At 40.8% G+C, this 23,019-nt stretch overlaps 1 long non-coding RNA gene and 1 pseudogene across 2 annotated transcripts in view; one reads left to right on the top strand and one right to left on the bottom strand.

Moving 5' to 3' along the window:
* LOC309841656 overlaps positions 1–23,019 on the bottom strand; it is a 963,915-nt gene that overhangs the window by 816,726 nt on the left and 124,170 nt on the right. The gene's annotated exons all lie outside the window — the stretch shown is intronic.
* LOC309843376 (transcription and mRNA export factor ENY2 pseudogene) lies at positions 12,779–13,185 on the top strand (annotated as a pseudogene). Its single transcript has one exon. The product of its transcript is annotated as a transcription and mRNA export factor ENY2 pseudogene (transcript).

Below are 23,019 nucleotides of genomic sequence, written 5' to 3'. Positions count from 1 at the left end.
TTCAAATGTGTGTGTGTGTGTGTGTGTGTGTGTGTTTTAAGTGATCACTGATGCCAGCCAGGATTAAGGTTATACCAAACATTACCAAACATATTCTATACTGCCATTTTCCAAACTAAGTGAAACAGAAGAAAAACATGGGGAAGGAATTTACAGGAATGGAGTACTACAAAGACCATGGAAAACTCTGTTAGAGGTTTTATTTGGGAGATGAATGGGGGTAGGGATGGGTTAATGAAAGACAAGATTTAAAGGAGGATGACCGACCTAATATTCAAGGCAAAGAGCTTACCATTTGAGAGTTATCTCAACATTTGAGACAAATATCCAGACTTTCATTTTAAGTCAGATTTCCAAGTGGCTGTATTCATTTATAAGCTGTAATGATCAAGATTTCATTTCTTTTTTTTTTAAGATTTTATTTATTTATTTGAGAGAGAGAGACAGTGAGAGAGAGCATGAGCGAGGAGAAGGTCAGAGGGAGAAGCAGACTCCCCATGGAGCTGGGAGCCCCATGCGGGACTCGATCCTGGGACTCCGGGATCATGACCTGAGCTGAAGGCAGTCGTCCAACCAACTGAGCCACCCAGGCATCCCCAAGATTTCATTTCTTTTAAGATTTTATTTATTTATTTGAGAGAGAGCAGGAGAAGGGGGAAGGGCAGAGGGAGAGGGAGAAGTAGGCTCCCGCTGTGTAAGGAGCCTGATGCCCTGTGCTCAATCCCAGAACCTTGGGATCATGACCTGAGCTGAAGTCAGAAGGTTAGTCCACTGAGCCACTCAGGTGCCCCCAAGATTTTAAATAGACTCAAGAAATATAATCATATGAACTATGAGTGCTCAGATGTACAAAAAGAGAGGCTTTCCAGGAGTCAACTGACTGTCTCTGCACTATGATACTTTGAAACCAGTCTAGAATTTTCCATTTTTTGATTTTGGATATAAATTCTGTCATTGAGTTTACTCTAAATGGAAGGCCCATTGACATCACTCTGCTGGGATGTACAATATTGTATATATACACAACCTTTGTACCGCCTATAAAGGACATTGTAGGCTGATGTCTAAGAGGAAAGACAATGCCTTCAAAATAATATAGGCTTTTTTCATTCAAAAAAAATTTTTTTAGATTTATTTATTTATTTATTTGACAGAGAGAGATCACAAGCAGGCAGAGAGGCAGGCAGAGAGAGAGGCGGAAGCAGGCTCCCCGCTGAGCAGAGAGCCCGCTGCAGGGCTCTATCCCAGGACCCTGAGATCATGACCCAAGCCGAAGGCAGCGGCCCAACCACTGAGCCACCCAGGCGCCCCTTCATTCAAAATTTATAAGTTCTTAGAGCTCAGGTCAAGGTCCCTCATTTTTTTTTTAAGATTCTATTTATTTATTTGACAGACAGAGATCACAAGTAGGCAGAGAGGCAGGCAGAGAGAGAGAGAGAGGGAAGCAGGTTCCCCGCTGAACAGAGAGCCCGATGTGGGGCTCAATCCCAGCATCCTGAGATCATGACCTGGGCTGAAGGCAGAGGCTTAACCCACTGAGCCACCCAGGTGCCCCAAGGTCCCTCATTTTCAAACAAAGTTAATGAGGAAAGAGAAAAGAGAAACAAACAAACAAAAAAACTTAAGATATGGCAATACCCATTCTATAGGACCTTGAGATTTGGGTGAGTATAAAGAAAATAATGGATGATAAAAGTATTGTGAAATCACTGGCTTAGTTATCAAAAGTATTATTATTAATAATATTAATGCTCTTATATTCAGGTTATATTTTAGTCATTCTTTTCCCCTAGGGAGAATTAAGAGAAATGAATCAAGATAACTTCTGCTCCTCCCTCTTTTCTCTCTTCTCTCTTTTTTTTGTCTCAGTGTCACATAGGCTCTCACGTCAGGTAATTGTACTTGAACTAAACCATACAAAAATGTCCACAAGGTACAATTTATGCTACATGGCTGCTCTCAAAGCTCAAGTTCTTGTACATAACAACGCTCATAACGGGGACTTCTGCATAGATTGGAACCCAGTGCTCCTAAGGCAGCTGTGTGGAATGATGAGATACTTGTTCTATCTACTTGGCTGACTCCAAGTTTAGAATGGTCTTTGGTCTTTTTAACAAGAGGAGCAACTGTCCACCAAAACGAATGGCTAAGATGCACCAAATCAAAGAATATCCTTAATTGGACAGATGAGGAAGAAAAGAACAAGCGGGACTTAGCATCCATTTAATTGCAACTGTCCAACAGAACCCTGGTGCTGGATGAGGAAACAGAATACAGCCTTCCAACTGTTTGATCCTTGCTATTGAGGACAAGAATTTGATCTTTAGGTCAGTGTTTGGAGGTTTCAAAATTAGTGATCTGGGAAGTCCCCAGCCAGCAGCTAGCACTTCCTCACTCCATGAACATGAGGCTATTCCTTTCTGGGGACTGGTGTCTCCCGTTCAGTCTTTCTGAGCACCGCATGCAGCAGAACAGTTAACAGAAGAAATCCTAAATATTCAAAACCGCATGGAACAGGTAGAACCCCTTGTTTTCCCTTTCAAATTTGGAAAATATGTGTTTAAGAGTATTCTTTATAAAATAGTTTTTTTTTCCCCAAAAAAGGGTGTCTTCAAAATCAGTTTTCAGTCGGAGTGATGTTTACCTTAAACTCTAAACATTATAAAAGTTGGAGTGATGTTTACCTTAAACTCTAAACATTTACCAGCTGGCAGCATTAGAGTCGTCTATAATTTAAAAATCAAATAGAGAAGAAAACAAATTCTTGTCTCCATACTGCTTAGGCCTTCATAAAGGTAATGAAGAGTACATGGTGATAGAATGTGTTGGCAAGAATTTAAATTTATAGTGTAAAAAAGCGGTGTGTGTACTAAAGTGTACTAAAGCTGCATGGCAGGAATTTGCCAATGATAACGTTTGCCTCATTTTCTTCCAGAAACCAGGAAAACCAAGGAGATGAAGTCAACCTAAAAGTCAAAAGCATATGAAAAGAAAAGTAAACATACACATTGGGCAGCCTCTGTGTCTCTGTAACTTCCAGAGAATAGACCAGGCATGACATGGAGGAACAAGGGACCTGTGCATTCACCTAGCAGTCTAGACCACGGACCTCCTAGGTCAGAGAGCCTCAAGAAGGAAGAAGCAGCAGTCCTTGCTCCAGCCCAAGCCATGTGCCTGTGATGTCATGTCATTTGCAGCAGGAATCCCTCTTCCATGGGGAGCTATTAAGGAGCAACTCCAATCCAAAGCAGGGTTTTCCAAATTGCCTCTCTCTGTAGGCTTCCCTGAGGGCCAGGCATTAGGAGAACTTGCCTGCTGTACCGGTAAACAAAAAGGAAAATAACAGAGGCCCTAAAATGAAATTAAGCAACAGTTTGAAAATTTTTTTCAACAAAAGTAAAGATTGTTGTTGTTGAATTATTTCAGCTTCACACTTAAGAACCAAGGAGATTGGGTGCTTGGCTGGCTCAGTCAGAAGAGCATGTGACTCTTGATCTTGGAGTCATGAGTTCAAGTTCCATGTTGGGAATACAGATTACCTAAATAAATAAAAGGTTAAAAAAAAAAAAAAGAATCAAGGAGACCAAAATTCCTTATTGAATATCTGAACTTTTACTTTGAATTCCTTCATATCAGAACTAATAAAAAAATCCATAGCTCTATCTATGAAAAATTATATTCCATATGCATTTTCCTAGAACTCTAAACAATATCTTTTTCAAATGGATGAAGAAAAAGAATCTTTTTTTTTTTAAAAGATTTTATTTATTTATTTGACAGACTGAGATCACAAGTAGGCAGAGAAGCAGGCTCCCTGCCAAGCAGAGAGCCCGACACGGGGCTGGATTCCAGGACCCAGGATCATAACCCAAGCCAAAAGCAGAGGCTTTAACCCACTGAGCCAACCAGGCACTCCAAGTAAAAGAATCTTAAAGAAGCATCTCCTGGGATGCCTTCAGTTCAGGTCATGATCCTAAGGTCCTAGGATTGAGCCCCATATCAGGCTCCCTGCTCAGTGGGGAGTCTGCTTCCACCTCTGCCCCTCCCCTGCTCATGCTCTCTCTCTCTCAAATAAATGAGTAAATAAATAAAATCTTTAAAAAGTAGTAATCTTATGATTGACCACTATGTATACACCATATAGTCTCTAGTACTCACAAAACTCCACTAAGATAAATAGCATTATCTCCAATCTATAATGAAGATACTGAAACTCAGATAAAGTAATCCAAGGCCATGACTCTGGTAAATGACAGAGTCAGGATTCAAACCTAGTTCTCTTACAAATTCCAAATACTAACTTTTCAATAAAAATAGATAATAAATTCCACAGTGTACTTTAGTAATGTGCTTTTTCAAGATACTAGTAAATGCCACTACCAAGTATGAGGTAAAAATAAAACTATTTAGTTGGTCTTTTAACTTTATTATGATTTTTAAAGATTTATTTACTTATTTCGAAGGGAGAGAGTGCTAGCAGGGAGAGAGGTACTGGCAGAAGGAGAGAGAGAGAGAAACTCAAGCAGATTCCACACAGCATGGAGCCTGATGTGGGGCTTGATCTCACAACCCTGAGATCAGACCTGAGCAGAAACCAAGTCAGACATTTTAGCCAATGGCGCCACCCAGGCGCCCCAGATCTCTTAACTTTAGTTCAGAGCTGACATAATATCGATCCCAATCAGGCAATAAACATAATTTCACTGGGTGTCTTAGAGTTTCTTCTCTCTATTCAAAATGTGATTCTACACACAAAAATAGACTCAAAATGGTTGAAAGATCTAAAGGTGAGACAAGAATCCATCAAAATCCTCGAGAAGAACACAGGCAGCAACCTCCTCAGCCTCAGGCACAGCATTTTCCTGGACACATCGCCAAAGGAAAGGGACACAAGGGCAAAAATGAACTACTGGGACTTCATCCAGATAAAAAGCTTCTGAGCAGCAAAGGAAACAGTCAACAAAACCAAAAAACAACAGACATGGGAATGGGAGACAACAGACATGGACAGACAGACAAAGACAACAGACAACAGAATGGGAAAAGATATCTGCAAATGACATATCACATAAAGTGTTGGTATCCAAAATCTATAAAGAACTTCTTGAACTCAACACTCAAAAAACAAATCACCCAATCAAGATATGGGCAGGAGAGATGAACAGACATTTTTGCAAAGAAGACATCCAACAGACACATGAAAAAGTGCTCAACATCACTCAGCATCAGGGAAATACAAATCAAAACCACAATGAGATACCACCTCACACCAGTGAGAATGGCTAAAATTAACAAGTCAGGAAACAACCGATGTTGGCAAGGATGCGGAGAAAGGGGAACCCTCCTACACTGTTGGTGGGAATGCAAGCTGGTGCAGCCACTCTGGAAAACAGCATGGAGGTTCCTCAAAAAGTTGAAAATAGAGCTACCCTATGACCCAACAATTGCACGACTGGGTATTTACCCTAAATATACAAATGTAGTGATCTGAAGGGGCATGTGCACCTGAAAGTTTATAGCAGCAATGTCCACAATAGCCAAACTATAGAAAGAGCCAAGATGCCCCTCAACAGATGAATGGTATATGCTATATACCACATCTTCTTTATATATACATCTATATATAGATGTGTGTATATATATATATATACACACACCCACACACCCCACATACATATATATGTATATATACATATATGTATATGTATAAAGAAGATGTGGGGTGTGTATGTGTGTGTGTATACATCTATATATAGATGTATATATATACATGTATATATGTGTATATATATGTATAATGGAATATTATGGGGCCATCAAAAATGAAATCTTGCCATTTGCAATGACACGGATGCAAGTAGAAGGTATTATGTTAAGTCAATCAGAGACAGACAAATATCATATGATCTCACTGATAGGAGGAATTTGAGAAACAAGGCAGAGGATTATCAGGGAGGGGAGGGAAAAATGAAATAAGATGAAACCAGAGAGAGAGAGAGAGAAACCATAAGAGATTCTTAATCTCAGGAAAGAAACTCAGGGTTGCTGGAGTGGAGGGGGGTGGAGGGATGAGGTGGCCGGCTAATGGACTTCCGGGAGGGTATGTGCTATGATGAGCACTGTGAATTGTGTAAGACTGATGGATCACATACCTGCATCCCTGAAAGAAATAACACATTATATGTTAATAAGAGTAAATAAATAAAAATTTTAACTTTAAGACTTGAAGCTTTAACTTCAAGACTTGAAGTTTCAGGATCACCTAGGAGTTTCTTAGAAATGCACAATGTCAGGTCCCATTTCAGACCTTCTGAAACATAATCTTCATTCGGACAAGATCCTTAGGTGCTTTGTATGCAACTTAAAATTTAAGTGGCACTGTCTTAGAGATGGGGGATTCCAGAAAAAGGGATGCCTCTCTCCCATACTGAGGCCCTCCTTGTTCCTAAGACCAGGGAGGGAGAGAATGGTAAGAATGCACTCACATTGTTACCTTTCTTCTCTGTTTTGTTTTTTTTTTTTAACTATATGTTCAAACGCACTCACAAATTACCTTTCCTCTCTGTTTTTTAACTATATGTTCATCATTCTTTTTTTTTTTAGTGACAGGTTTATTGAGGTATATTAAAACTCACCCATTAAAGTGCTATGGTTTTTAACTTACTCAGTTATGGTTTTTAACTTACTCAGAGTTGTGCAACTGTCACTGCAATCAATTTTAGGACATTTCATCACCCCCAAATGAAACCCCATACTCTTTAAAAGTCACCCCCAATCTCCCCAGCCCCAACCATAGGCAACCACTAATCTTTCTGTCTCTACAGATTTTCTTCTTCTGGACCTACAATACAGTACAGTACAATACAAAACAATACATGGTCTTTTGTGATTGGCTTCTTTCACTTACCATGTTCTCAGGCTTCATCCATGTTGTACATCAATGCGTCTTAATCTTTCCTCATAAGTGGTAGTTGCTCCTTCAACAGAAGTGGAGGTACCTGACAATGGGACCCATCAGCCACTCCTCCTTGTGCAACTCCTGAGTGCCACTGTTCCCCTAGGAGAAGCCTGGCACTTCCCATTACTAACAACCCTAATAAGGAGATCTTTAACAGAGTCCCCTTTTCCCATCTTCTCCCTGGGATTTAGCAGCTCAAGTACAGCTGGTCCTTGGCCAAGTTACTCTCCACAACACCTGCAGGCCCTACCAGTGCTGCCACCTTATGCCCATTTCTTGAAGTAGTGGACACTGGGTCGGGCACTGCCTTCCTCCCCAGAGCCCTGTCCTTTGCTGTTTCCACAGCAGTCAAGGTTGTGACTCATGACAGAGTGTGACCAGGAGAGGCCGAGGGTGTGCTGTGTGGGAACATACGCTTGGTACCTTCAGACAACCAAGAGGCAGAGAAAGAAACAAGTGCAAATGCACGTGGGGCTAAAAGGGACGCGCTTTTGCAATCCCCCTTCCTGATTCTCTCAGCTTTCTTCAGCTACCATTTCTCTTCCTCTCTTCAGCTCACTTTCATTTCTCTATGCTATTCTTCTCAGAATAGGGAACCTAAACATCTCTCCCCTTTCCTTTCTACCTGGATTGTTTTCTCTTGTGCTTCCAGCAGCACAACGGTTGGGTTCTTAGACATTTGGGTATGCTAAATTACTACTTAAAAAAGAGAGTTGGTCTAAACATTCTGCCCGACTGAACAGCAGATCAAGGAAAAGGAGGGTTTTTTTTTTGTTGTTGTTTTTGCTGTTTCCAAAATCAAGGTGTTCTTTAATAAATGAAGAACTCTTGATATGAAACATAAATGAAAATTAAAATCAGCATAATAACAAAAGCACTTTCCCGCATTGCTGGTGGCTGGATTTAGAACCTTGCCTGAGTTCATTGGGGGGTATGTAGCTTGACTATAGGTTGTTGTATGCTACCCTGTGCTCTCCGAGTAGCACATGTGTCCCCAGGTCATGTCCTTAGTCCTGGGAAAGGCTTTCTAGTCTTAGGCTTCCGGAACCTCAAGCTTCCACTGTCACTCTATCACAGTCATTCAAGAAATGTTTGGATACTACTCCACACCAGCCCTGTGCTGTACACAAGGCAGACAAGGATCCAGGTCTCACTTGTTTTGTGCAGGGGGATGTGGAGGAGGCTCTATAATGGTACACCGCAGCCGGAATAGAACTGTCATATGTCTGGCGGATTCCCTCAGTGTGTCTTAATGAATCCCGCTCTCTCTGAGTGAAAGCAGGCAAGAAAGACCTTGCTGTCTTGGACATCAAGGAAGAAAAGCAGATGGAGTCATGTGGTCCTGGCTGGTAGCCTTGCAGAACCTTCTGCCTTCAACTTACTCTGACACTTGAATAAACCCCTGAGAGCCACAGAGGTATCGCAAAGGCAAAGAACCATAGTATTAATGGACTTCATGATTTTACTGAATTCTTAATAACTTATACGTATCAGGCATTGCTTAGAAATTATTCTTATATAGAACCTTTGTTAATTTATCTAGTTTCATATTATGGGTTTGCTTATATGATCCTCCTTTAATTCTTGGGAACTTAGAAAAAGGTGTTGCATAACTTTTCTATTTTCTACTTTTTGTCTCCTACAGAGCTGGGCATGCCAATGGGAGCTTGTTAAACTTTTACTGTTAGTCAGCTTGTAGTGGAATGCATTATTTATTTTCTCTTGCTTGGGGGTCAAAGCAACCAACCAGATCTAAAGACGCTTTTAGAAGACCTGTCAACACAAACTGGTGTGTATTTACTCTGTCTTTGCTATTACAATTCAGAAAAGCTCCATTTGTCTTTGAAAAATGTGAGAGGTATGAATCCGTTTTCTAAATAATTGGAAGTAATCCCTTTAAGTATAAAATGCTTTAAACCCACCTTTAATGAAGTATTTTATTTTATGTATTTTATTTTTTAAAGACTTTTTTATTCATTTAAGAAAGAGAGATAGAACACAAGCAAGGGGAGGGGCAGAGGGAGAGGGAGAAGCAGACTCCACATAGAGCTGTGAGCCCAAAGTGGGGTTTGATCCCAGGACCTGGAGATCATGACGTAAGCTGAAGGTAGATGCTTAACGTGTGAGCCACCCTGAAATATGCTCCTGAAATATTATTTTAAATAAAATAGATTTCTGAATTCTTGAAACATAGAGCAAATATAATTTAACTTCTTTCTTGGTCATTATTAGCATTCAGAACTAGAGTGTGGGCACCTGGGTGGCTCATTTGGTTAAGCTTCTGCCCAATCAAGTCCCTGCATTGGGGGGTCCCTGCTCTGTGGGGAGTCTGCTTCTCCCTCTATCCTTCCCCTCTGTTTGTGCTGTCTCTCTCTGTGTCACACTCTTTCTCAAATAAGTAGATAAAATCTTCAGAAAAAAGAAAAAGAAAAAAGAACTAGAGTGCAAAGTGATGCATCTTTAAGAAACACAGAAATATTCTAGACTTTTTGTTCTCCCCCAAATGATCCAAGGTTAAGTGTGTTTTTGTGTTCCTTTATGTCCTTCTAATAATTTTCTTTTTTCTTTACATTCCTAATCTTCACTTTATTTTATTTATTTATCTTTAAATTTTAATTCCAGTAGAGAGTCAACATACAATATAATATTAGTTTTCATATGTACAATGCAGTGATTCAACAATTCCATACATTTCTCAATGTTCATTCTGGTAACTGTACTCTTAATCCACTTCACCTGTTTCACCCATCCCCCCACGACCTCCCCTCTGGTAACCATCTGTTTGTTCGCTGTAGTTAAAAGTCTGCTTTTGGTTTATCTATTTTTTTTCTTTGTTCATTTGTTTTGTTTCTTAAATTCCACAGCTGAGTGAAATCATATGGTTTTTGTCTTTCTCTGACTGACTTATTTCACTTAGCATTATACTCTGTAGATCTACCCATTCTTTTTTATGGCTGAGTAATATTCCATCACCCACAAACATGCACACACACACATCTTCTTTATCTTTATCCATTCATCTATCAATAGACACTTGGGCTGCTTACATACTAATAATTTTCTTTCTGACTTTTTGCCTCTTATTTTGTTAAAATGTTAGGTAGTACTTCTTACTACTTCCTGAATACCTGGCTTTAGCAGTCCTCTACCTAAGCTGTGTCCTAGGAAACCAGATAACCAAGTTTATTAGCATTGTGTGTAAAGTGAGAGCAAATAGGTTTTTAAATATGGGAGTCTTTCCTAAAAAGTGAGTAGTACTGGCTTTTCAAAGCAGTTCAATGTTCCTTTTTACTTGCTCCAATATTCTCAATTCCCCTATAGATACCATAGATTGTCAAATTACTTTCTGTAGAAAAGTGAGGTGTTATCAATTTCTGCTAACACAATTCAGCCAGATATGATTTTTTTCATCCGAAGTTCTTTGTAGGGCACCTGGGTGGCTCAGTGGGTTAGGCGTCTGCCTTCAGCTCAGGTCATGATCCCAAACTCCTGGGACTGAGCCCCACCTCAGGCTCCCTGCTCAGCAGGGAGTCTGCTCCTCCCTCTGCCTCCCTCCCTGTTCTCTCTCTCAAATAACAGATAAATAAAATCTTGAAAAAAAAAGTTGTTTGTTTCTAAACCGTTCTTTTTAAGTTCCTTCTTATTTCTGATTTAAAAACCATTAGTCCTTCCTATATGGGCATAAAGAAAACCTGGTAAAATCTCAAGATCTTCTTATAGATTACAGAGATATTTCAAAATATGATACTTTTTTATGATAAGAAAAATGTCTGCGTTTTAGTTTTAGATTAAACCCAATGTACTCAGGCACCTGGGTGGCTCAGTCAGTTAAGCCTCTGCCTTCAGCTCAGGTCATGATCTCAGTGGGATCGGGCCCCATGTCGGGCCGGCTCCCTGATCAGCAGAGAGATTGTTTCTCCCTCTCCCTCTGTTGCTCCCCCTGCTTGTGCATTCTCTCTCTCTGTCAAATAAATAAAAATATTTAAAAATAAAAAATAAGGGACGCCTGGGTGGCTCAGCTGGTTAAGCGGCTGCCTTTGGCTCAGGTCATGATCCCAGCGTCCTGGGATCGAGCCCCACATCAGGCTCCTTGCTCAGCGGGAGCCTGCTTCTCCCTCTGCCTCTGCCTACCACTCTGTCTGCTTGTGCTCACTCTCGCTCCTCTTTCTCTGACAAATAAATAAATAAAATCTTTAAAAAAAATTAAAAATAAATAAATAAATAAATAATAATAAAACCAACATACTCAGTTTAAAAAAGTTACAATTACCATCTTACATTGAGTGTCCAATATATGCCAGGTATGGTATACATATTTTCTTCCCTCTATTTAGAGCATCTCTGCAAAAATGTAACAACCCTAATTTACATTTGTAGGAAGTTAAAGTTAACAGACTTTAAGTGACTTAAACAGCATTATAGGAATAATAAGTATAAGAGCTGAGATTCAAATCCAATCCTGAGTAAAAAGTCTGGATTCTCTTTTCTTTTCTTTTTTTTTTTTAAGATCTTATTTATTTATTTGACAGAGAGAGATCACAAGTAGGCAGAGAGGTAGGCAGAGAGAGAGAGAGAGGCAGGCTCCCTGCTGAGCAGAGAGCCCAATGTGGGACTCGATTCCAGGACCCTGATATCATGACCTGAGCTGAAGGCTGAGGCTTAACCTACTGAGTCACCCAGATGCCCCTCTTTTTTCTTTTTAAAAACAGAAAACAGGCGCCTCGTGGCTCAGTTGTTAAGCTTTACCCTCTCCCACTCCCCTTGCCTGTGTTCCCTCTCTTGCTGTGTTTTTCTCTGTCAAATAAATAATAAAATCTTTAAAATAAAATAAAAACAGAAAACAGGAATTTATTTGTCAAATAGCAGTCTAGAAGACTGTGAATTGCAGGCAGCTCTACTCCACCTGGTCAGTCAAGGACTTGGGTTCTTTTCATATTGCTGCTTTGCCCTCTCCTATGGGGATTTCACTCCCCTTGCATGGTCAAAACTCAGTCTTAGGAACATCTGTTCCAGCTTGCTCTGGATCAGCAGTGGCCAAACACAGGTAGGCCAAGAAAACTTCAAATGCCCATATATTGAGGAAAGGAGAAATAGGAGATCGGATGCCCCGGATGAATGACGATTAGGGACTAAGGATGCTCATCTCCCTACCTCCACCCACTCCCCCCGCATTGTCATACTTAGAAGGCTATTCTCAAAGTCTGCATTCTTTCTATTAAGCCAAATTACCATCCTTACACTATTGCTTGAGAGGTAATAAGATGTATTGAGCATGTATTTTGGTAATAATTGTCAACTTGACCAAGGACCTATTGGTAAGAAATGTAACCAACCAGCCGTGTCTGTAATCAGCAATTATTATTTGGAGATCAAGTAGTAGTGGTTCTCATCGGCTGCTAGTATCTCCCCCTGAAGGAGGGGTTGGGGATGACTTGAACTAGCCCAGCTTGAGCCAAAGGCCATATCTTTTAAAGGCCATTTTTGGGTCCCATAAGAGCAGATCTAAAGCCACATGAGGAAAGCCACAGGGTCAAATATTAGCCTATCAGGGATATGAATACCTCATCCAGAGTACAAAGGCAAATATTGGGTTGATGAAACATAAGGTTGAGATTTTGGTGAAACAAGTACAGAAGTATTTCAATAAGAAGAAATCTTAGGCGGAGTGCCTGGCTGGTTCAGTAGGAAGAAAGCGTGATTCTTAATCTCAGGATTGTGAGTTTGAGGCTCCACTTTGGGTGTGGATATTACTTAAATAAATAAGTAAGTCTTAAAAAAAGAATAAGGGAAATGTGTGTTTTAGCTTTCTGTGTGCTTAGGTGCCCGAGCTACTGCGGGTCTAGGTCCGGGCAGCTGAAGAGTGTGGTTAGCAAGATGAACAAAGATGCGCAGATGAGCGCAGCGATTGACCAAAAGTTGATAGAAACTGGAGAAAGAGAACGCCTCAACGAGTTGCTGAGAGCTAAATTAATTGAATGTGGCTGAAAGACACATTAGTGGAAGGCACACTGTAAAGAGGTAATTAAAGAAAAGGGTCTATTGATGACTTCGGTGGCTGAAATCACACCAAAAGGCAGAGCCCTGGTACCTGACAGTGTAAAGAAGGAGCTCCTACAAAGAATAAGAACATTCCTTGCTCAGCATGCCAGCCTTTAAGATTGAATTAGATTGTGTTGTTTTGTGGTTTTCTTTCTGAAAGTAAAACTTGCCATAAATTAGGAATCGATTTCCCAAAATAAAATCCTTTTTTGTATGGTGGTTAAAAAAAAAAAAAGAAGAAGAAAAGAAGAAGAAACTTGGACTATCTTCTAAAATACATGGTTCTGGGAGATATGTAGAGGATTAAAGGGGACAAGATCTTCCATGCGGATGTCTGAGATGACTTAAATCATAGGATTATTCACAAGTTCCATCAGCCAATGGTATGGGCCACTAATGAATAAATGACAATAAGGATTGTGCTTTTCTGAGCTCTTATTTAATATTTACAGCAGCTTTTGAAGCCTTTAATTCTTTAGTTTTTCTTCCTTAACCTATTAGTTGTGACAAACACCAATTCCGGTTTGCCTCAGTTAATTCATGTTTTCTCCCATTTTCTGCTTCTGCTTTATGTTGGTTTTATGCTATGTAATATATGCCATATATATTTTACTGTATTAGAGTTTCTATCCAAACTGCTTCCACCCAGTTAGGTACAATATTCCATGATTCTTTAGCCCACTCCATCCTTAGGTTGGGTTTTCGTTTTTTCCTTCAGATTTTCACATTTATTGTTTTGTCTGTTACTTGGCCTTCCATACACCTATTACTTTTTGTCTAGGAGAGGTGAAGCAACTTATCTTCGATGTTGTAAACAGGGTTGAGATTCTAGGGGTTCTCCTTTCTTCAGATGTTCTACTCCACCAAAGTTGGGGCCAAAATGCATTTGTGGTCAAAACTCAGTTGAACTAAAAGTTAGCTAAGGTCAATAACTTAGCCTTCAAAGCTTTGCTTTGGATCTTTGTGTGAGGAGAGCGGAAAGTAGGGATGTGGTTTGGGAGCTATGGTGCCATGTTTTTGTTATGTCTCATGTTTTCCTGTTAGCATCTTGTTCCTTCAGTTCCTGTAGTTGTAAGCTGCAGTGATTGAGGGTTAACCCAATGTAGTCTTAGTCCACTAAAGACCCCTCTCCAGGGTATTAAGGTATATCCCTTCAGGGGCGCCTGGGTGGCTCAGTGGGTTAAAGCCTCTGCCTTCAGCTCAGGTCATGATCCCAGGGTCCTGGGATCGAGCCCCACATAGGGCTCTCTGCTCAGCAGGGAGCCTGCTTCCCTTCCTCTCTGTCTGCCTGCCTCTCTGCCTACTTGTGATCTCTGTCAAATAAATAAATAAATAAATAATCTTTAAAAAAAAAAGATATATCCCTTCATACCTTATCTCATGATGCTCCCTTCTGCAAAAGTACTTCTATGGCTCCTCCAAGTCTTATCTCCAATGTCACCTGTGTGGGTGACATTAATTCCTCTGGCCCGAGGTTGGCAAACATTTTCAGTAAAGAATCCTGTAGTAAATATTGTATGCTATACAAGCCAAGAGGGATGAGAGTGCCAGTTAATGCCTCAATCTCAATGACTTCACTCTACCATTGTTGTGCAAAAGTAGTCAGAGACAATAGACAAATGGAAGTAGCTGCACAGCAATAAAACTTTATTCATAAAAACAGGCAGTGAGGTAGATTTGGCCCATGATCTCTGATTTGGCGGCCCCTACTCTACTTAAATATTACTTTTTCTTAAAAGATTTTATTTATTAATTTGATAGAGATCAGAAGTAGGCAGAGAGGCAGGAAGAGAGAGAGAGAGGAGGAAGCAGGTTCCTCACAGAGCAGAGAGCCCGATGCAGGGATCGATCCCAGAACCCCAGGATCATGACCTGAGCCAAAGGCAAAGGCTTTAACCCACTGAGCCACCCAGGTGCCCCTCTACTTAGATATTTCTTTTCCAACCTGATTGCTCATGCCTCCATTATCACATTTGTATGAAAAGTTTATAAACCTTCATCATATGAGCCCTTGAGGGCAAATGTTCTGTCTTTATATCTCTCTTAACTGAGCAAAACCGAAATCCTAATGATTACAGGTACTCTGTAAACATCTATGGAAAAAGTGGGGGAGAAATGTAGGAAGAGGTAGGAAATAAATAAATTAATTAAATAAGTAGGAAACAGGATCATGCAAATCCTCTACTGATAGGCAATTGAATATGAACTTCTAGTAACGCGAACAGATGTTGTTTATAAAATGACTGTATTAGGCTCTGCTGCAAAGTTTGATTTCAGCAAGTTTGCATTTGGAGACTATATATGCGGTAGCCAGCCTCCAAGATGGCCTTTAGTAATCCTTACAGCCTGGCACTGGTGTCACCTCCCATGCTGAACCATGACAAACTAGTAACTAATAAGGTACTGTGGAAATAAAGGTGTATGACTTCTGGAACAAGTCAGAAGAGTGATGTGACTTCTGCCTTGTTCTCTCTTTGATTACTCTCTTTGGAGGAAACTCGTTGAGGACAAGCAAATGCATGAACTTGGAACAAAGAAATGAGGCTTTGTATCAACAGTCATGAGAGTGAACCATCTTGGAATTGGATCTTCTCTTCCTCCGTTAAGTCTCAGAAGACTGCTGTTTCAACTGACATTTTGACTATAAACTGATGAGAGATTTTGAGCTATACTACTTAGACTCTCCTGAAATCCTGACCCATTTAAACTATATGAGATAATGTTTATTATTGTCTTAAGCTGCTAGTTTGGGAAATTATTTGTTATACAGCAATAAACAACATACAATATGCTAAGTAGCTTTCATTCTATCTAAAATCCCTATAGTCTTGGGGCACCTGGGTGGCTCAGTGGGTTAAAGCCTCTGACATCTGCTCAGGTCATGATCCCAAGGTCCTGGAATGGAGTCCTGCATCGGGCTCTCTGCTCAGCAGGGAGCCTGCTTCCTCCTCTCTCCCTCTGCCTGCCTCTCTGCCTACTTGTCATCTGTCAAATAAATAAATAAAATCTTAAAAAATAAAATAAAATAAAAACAAAATCCCTATAGTCTTTCAGAACACCTTTTTAGGGACGCCTGGGTGGCTCAGTGGGTTAAGCCGCTGCCTTCGGCTCAGGTCATGATCCCAGCGTCCTGGGATCGAGTCCCACATCGGGCTCCTTGCTTGGCAGGGAGCCTGCTTCTCCCTCTGCCTCTGCCTGCCATTCTGTCCCCCTGTGTTCGCTCTCTCTCCCTCTCTCTCTGACAAATAAATAAATAAAATATTTTAAAAAAAAACACCTTTTTAGCATTTCTTCTAGCATTTAAAATATCTAACTCTGGGCTCCTGGGTGGCTCAGTGGGTTAAGCTTCTGCCTTCTGCTCAGGTCATGATCCCAGGGTCCTGAGATTGAGCCCCACATTGGGTTCTCTGCTCAGCAGGAAGCCTGCTTCCTCCTCTCTCTCTCTCTCTCTCTGCCTGCCTCTCTGCCTACTTGTGATCTCTCTCTGTCAAAAAAAAAATAAAATCTTAAAAAAAAATAAAATATCTAACTCTATACTTATTTAATGTCTGTATCTTTCATTGGGTGTATATGTATATATGTATATAGATATAGATATAGATATTTACTAATATGTATATATTATGTAAATATTAGTAAATATAGATATTTACTAATATGTATATATTATGTAAATATTAGTAAATATCTATATTTACTAATATGTATATATTAGTAAATATCTAGTAACAAACAAAATAAAGACTCTTAAAGTGAAGAGTGATTTGCTCCCAACATTTTGTGTGCCTAAAGCATATTATAATGGTGTCTTCCCAAAAACTATCCTTCACATAGGATTAAAACATTTCTGTGCTTCTGTTGTAGCATTATCGCACCAAATAGGAGTTGGCTGGCGTGCCTGGGTGGCTCAGTGGGTTAAAGCCTCTGCCTTCGGCTCAGGGTCCTGGAATTGAGCTCCGCATCCGGTTCTCTGCTCAGCGGGGAGCCTGCTTCCTCCTCTCTCTGCCTACCTCTCTGCCCACTTGTGATCTCTGTCTGTCAAATAAATAATTAAAAAAAAAAATAGGAGTTGGCTGTCTATGAGCTCCATGAGGGCAAGGACCTTAGTTTATCACGTTGTATTTCCAATATTTTCAAGTGTCCCCTACAAAGGTATTCAATAAATGCTTGTTGAGTGGTAAATTAAGTGATCAGTTTGTGGAATAACTAAAGGTGGACTTCCCATGATACTGTACATGACTTAAAATTGTGCCATATTTGGCACAATTGCAGTTTGGAGAATTCTTCGCTTTATTGTAATATCACCAGTTATACTGAATTTAAAAATAAAACCCTCTAAATAATGCCTCTAGACCAAGCCAAATTTAAATAAAAGGTCCTACTCGGACAGTAAATCACAGCCAAGACGGTAGAATCCTTTTTTTTTTTTTTTTTTAAAGATTTTATTTATTTATTTGACAGACAGAGAGAGATCACAAGTAGACAGAGAGGCAGGCAGAGGGAGAGGGAAGCAGGCTCCCCACTGAGCAGAAAGCCTGATGCGGGGCTCGATTCCAGGACGCTGACACCATGACCTGAGCCGGAAGTCGGAGGCTTAACCCACTGAGCCACCCAGGCGCCCCGCCCCCTCCCTTTTTTTTTTTTTTTTTTAAGATTTTACTTATTTATTTGACAGACAGAGATCACAAGTAGACGGAGAGAGAGAGGGGAAGCAGGCTCTCTGCAGAGTAGAGAGTCTGATGCAGGGCTTGATCCCAGGACCCTGGGATCATGACCCAAGCTGAAGGCAGAGGCCCTAACCCACTGAGCCACCCAGGCGCCCTTTTTTAAAGATTTTATTTATTTATTTGACAGAGAGGAAACACAAGCAGGGTTGGGGGAGAGGAAGAAGCAGGCGTTCTGACTAGCAGGGAGTGTGATGTGGGGCTCAATCCCAAGACGGATCATGACCTGAGCCAAAGGTAGATGCTTAATGACTGAGCCACCCAGGAACCCCAGCAGTAGTAACTTTTATATTCCAAATGTTGTTACAGTTCAGCAGGTGGAGAAAACAGGAAATAGACATTTCATAAGACATGTGGATCTACAGACTAGTCAACCCCTGTTTATACTGAAACAGCAAATCCAAGGGTACCAAGATTCTGCAATTAGAAGGGCTCTCTTGAAAGACGATGCCATTCAAAGTACTAGAAAATTCAACTGATAATAGGATTTGGATAATTCATGATACATGTAATAGTAAAGCTCAGAGCAAAATGCCTTGAGACTGTATAGTATTTACAGTAATACATACAAATGGTCATATGTATAAATACCATTGTTATGGGTGTCAACAAGTTAGCAGATACTTTTAATTTTTCTTTTGGGGCACTGGCTGGTTCAGTTAGTGGAACATGGTACTCTTTTTTTTTTTAATATTTTATTTATTTGTCAGAGAGAGGGAGAGAGAGCAAGCACAGGCAGACAGAATGGCAGGCAGAGGCAGAGGGAGAAGCAGGCTCCCTGCCGAGCAAGGAGCCCGATGTGGGACTCGATCCCAGGACGCTGGGATCATGACCTGAGCCGAAGGCAGCTGCTTAACCAACTGAGCCACCCAGGAGTCCTGGAACATGGTACTCTTGATCTCAGGGTTGTGAGTTCAACCCCAGTTGGGGCAGAGAGCTTACTTTAAAAAATTTTAAATTAAAATTAAATTAATTTTTATTTTATGTCACTGTGAAAATTTGCAAGAGAACTATTAAAGTCACTCTCAGTAGAAAAGTACACCTAAAGTACATGTTATACCAGAACATGTAAATGATCTGACCTGACTTCAACTAAAATTGATTATACAAATTATATAATAAGTATACACACTAATTAAAACTAGCAAGAGTATCCGTTGATTTAGAGGTGACTGAGAATTGAATCTGTTAATTTTCTCTAGTTACTTATAGTTCCTACTTCAGTGGCTACTAATATAACTTATTTATATTAATGTATCTATATAGAGTTCCATCATTAAAATAATGAAGTCATATCTTTCACTAGAGATCCTTCTTTTTAAAAAAAAAAAATTTATTTATTTATTTGACAGAGAAAGAGAGAGAGAGATCACAAGTAGGCAGAGAGAGAGAGAGAAGGAGGAAGCAGGCTTCCCGCTGAGCAGAGAGCCTGATGCGGTCCTGATCCCAGCAGGACCCTGGGATCATGACTAGAGCCGAAGGCAGAGGCTTTAACCCACTGAGCCACCCCACTAGAGATCCTTCTGTTGATGCTTTCTCATGCCATATACAAAGAATTGTTACAAAACAATCACAAAAACAAGTCTATCTTAAACAGCAAAAGTATAATGACCATGAAACACAGATCCTAGTAAAGAACCAAAAACATTTAAACTGCTTCTTTAAGGGTATTCCCATGCCAAATTGTCTTCATTTAGATCACCACAAAGGGGCCAGCACCATCATGCCAGCAATGGACCACAAGCTTTGAAGAGGACCTCCTAACAATGTCAGAGGAGTCACCAATGTATATGAAACATTCAAGCATGATGCTTTAGGACTGGGCTCTGTTTACATGATGTCGACATAAAGAGCATCCCTGTCCCAATTGTGACTTGCTCACCAAGAGTCTTTCACGCCAGTGGTCATGAGGGTGGGGGCTTTATAGCTGCAATAGCTGTGGAAAACCTTCATGGAAGCAATGAGACTGAAAATTGAGAGATTAAGGGAAGTGTGAAAGGCATTCCAAGAGAAAGGCACACCTGAACAATCCCTACCTTGTCCATGACCTCAATACTTCACCCACACAGATCCCACCATGACTCATGGGAACATAAAAAAAAAAAAAAAAAGCTGTTCATTAACAGTTCCTAAGAAGTAACTATGAAGGCCTGAATTATCACTTTCACAGAAGTAGCCAACTTCATTATTTTCCAATTTAATATATCCAATTTCATCGTATATTCTCAAGCTACAATGGCAATCATTCATTAAACATGTATATTTTTATTTTTTTTAAGATTTTATTTATTTATTTGACACAGAGAGAGAGAGAGCATAAGCAGGGGGAGCTATAGGCAGAGGGAGAGGAAGAAGCAGACTCCCCACTGAACAGACACCCAACCAACTGAGCCATTCAGGTGCTCAGCGTACAGCTCTTGATTTTGGCTCAGGTCATGATCTCAGGGTCATGAGATTGAGGCCCACAGCAGGTTCCATGTTAGTGGGTAGTCCAGTTGAGGTTCTCTCTCTCCCTCTGCCCCTCCACCTGCTTGTGCCTGTGTGGTCTTTCTCTCTCTCAAATAAATAAATAAATAAACATAAAAAAAATTTTGTTGTTTGTTTGAGAGAGACAGCAAGAGAGAACATGAGAAGGGGCAGAGACAGGGAGAGGGAGAAGCAGACTCCCTACTGAGCAGGGAGCCAACACAGTACTCAATCCCAGGACCCTGGATTCATGACCTGAACTAAAGACAGACCCTTAACCAACTGAGCCACCCAGGGATCCCCTAAACAAATAAATAATAAATCTTAAAAAAAAAAAAAAAAAAGGTCTATGATTTTCCTACTGTTTTAGGTGTTAGGGTTACAGAGGTAAGCAAAGTGAACAAAAGACTCTACCCTTAAAAACTTACATTTTGGGGTGCCTGGGTGGCTCAGTGGTTAAGCCGCTGCCTTTGGCTCAGGTCATGATCTCAGGGTCCTGGGATCGAGTCCCGCATGGGGCTCTCTGCTCGGCGGGGAGCCTGCTTCCCTCTCTCTCTCTTTGCCTGCCTCTCTGCCTACTTGTGATTTCTCTCTGTCAAATAAATAAATAAAATCTAAAAAAAAAAAAAACTTACATTTTAGTGGTGGAAAACAGATAATTAAAAGTTAATTAAAATATAGATAGTATATATGTCAATTGATTCAATGGAGAAAAATAAAACAGGAAAGAAAAGAAAATGCTGGGGTTAGGTAAGCTTGCAACTTTAAACAAGACAATGTGGAAATACCTCAGTGAAAAGGAAACATCAAGCAAAAATCTAAAGTGAGTGTGGGAGATTATTAATTGGCTCAGTCCGCCATAACATAATACCGTAGATTGTGGGGCTTAAACAACAGACATTTATTTTCTAACAGTTCTGGAGGCTGGAAATCTGAGACCAGGGTGTCAGCATAGCTGGGTTCTGATAAGAGCTCACTTTCTAGCTTGCGGACGGTAGCCTTCTCATTCGTCATGTTCTCACATGGCCTTTCCTGGATGTTGTACATGGCGGGGGCGGGGCTGGAGCGTGAGCTCTCTGGAGTCTCCTCCTCCTATTGGATTAGAACTCCACCCTCATGACCTCATTCAACCTTAATTACCTTCATAAAGGCCCTATCTCCAAATAGTTTCACTGGGGGTTAAGGCTTCAACATATGAATTTGGGTGGGGGACACAATTCAGTCCATAGTAGGGAGTGAGCAGTGCAGATATCTGGGGGAAGAATGTTTTGGCAGAGAGTTTGGGCCAGAGATATAAGTTAAGGAGTTATTAGCATACAAATTATATTTATCTTTTTTTTTTTTAATTTTTATTTCTCAGAGAGAGAGAGAAAGCACAAGAAGGGGGAGCAGCAGGCAGAAGGAGAAGCAGGCTCCCCACTGAGCAAGGAGCCTGATGTGGGGACTTGATCTCAGGACCCTGTCCCATACAGATAATATTTAAAGCCATCAGGCTAGGGGTGTCTGGGTGACTCAATTGGTTAAGCGTCTGCCTTCAGCTCAGGTTATGATCTCAGGGCCCTAGGATCAAGCCCCACATCGAGCTCCCTGCTTGTTGGGGAGCCTGCTTCTCCCTCTGCCTCTGCCCCTGCTTCTGCTCCTCTCTCTCTCAAATACATAAATAAAATCTTTTTTTTTTTAAGATTTATTTATTAGTTTGACTGAGAGAGATCACAAGTAGACAGAGAGGCAGGCAGAGAGAGAGAGAGAGAAGCAGGCTCCCTGCTGAGCAGAGAGCCCAATGTGGGACTCAATCCCAGGACCCTGAGATCACGACCTGAGCCGAAGGCAGCGGCTTAATCCACTAAGCCACCCAGGCGCCCCTACATAAATAAAATCTTAAAAAAAAAAAAAGCCATCAGGCTAGATGAAATCACCAACACAGTGACTGTTGAGAAGAGATACAAATCCAAGGTCTGCGTCCTTCTGCACTCCAATGTTTAAGGTCAAGGAGATGAGGTAGAAGCAGCAAGGGAGACTGGGACGAGCAGCCAGTGAGGTAAGAGAAAACCAGGAGGGTGTAGTATCCTGGAGCCAAGTGAATAAACCATAGTATTTCAAGAAGGAAGGGGTGAGAGCTGTGTCAAGTAAAAATGAAGGCTGAGTCCTGACCATTGGATCAATAATATGGAGATTACTGATGAGTTTATCAAGAGCAATTCTGATACAGTGTTGAAAGTTAAAGCCTGGTTGGAGTAGGATCAAGAGAGACTGAGTAAAGACGAATTTAAAACATGGATTGGGGGGCGCCTGGGTGGCTCAGTGGGTTAAGCCGCTGCCTTCGGCTCAGGTCATGATCTCAGGGTCCTGGGATCGAGTCCCGCGTCGGGCTCTCTGCTCAGCAGGGAGCCTGCTTCCTTCTCTCTCTCTCTCTGCCTGCCTCTCAGTGTACTTGTAATTTCTCTCTGTCAAATAAATAAATAAAATCTTAAAAAAAAAAAAACATGGATTGGAAAAGCAACAAAAGAAAAAGTAGACAAAATGGACTATATCAAAATCTAAAACATTTTACTGCAAATGATAGACACCATCAAGAGAATGAAGAATGGGCCCCTGGCTGGCTTAATCACTGGAGCCTGAGGCTCTAGATCTCGGGGTTGTGAGTTTGAGCCCCACTCTGGGTGTAGAGATTACTTATGAATAAAATATTTTTTAAAGATTTTATTTATTTATTTGACAGATAGAGATCACAAGTAGGCAGAGAGGCAAGCAGAGAGAGAGAGAGAGAGAGAGAGAGAGAGAGGAGGAAGCAGGCTCCTTGCTGAGTAGAGAGCCCCATGTGGGGCTCGATCT

The sequence above is a fragment of the Mustela nivalis genome (genome assembly GCF_964662115.1).
Source record: "Mustela nivalis genome assembly, chromosome: 10".
Lineage (NCBI taxonomy): Eukaryota > Metazoa > Chordata > Mammalia > Carnivora > Mustelidae > Mustela > Mustela nivalis.
This window is presented reverse-complemented; position numbering and strand designations above follow the sequence as displayed.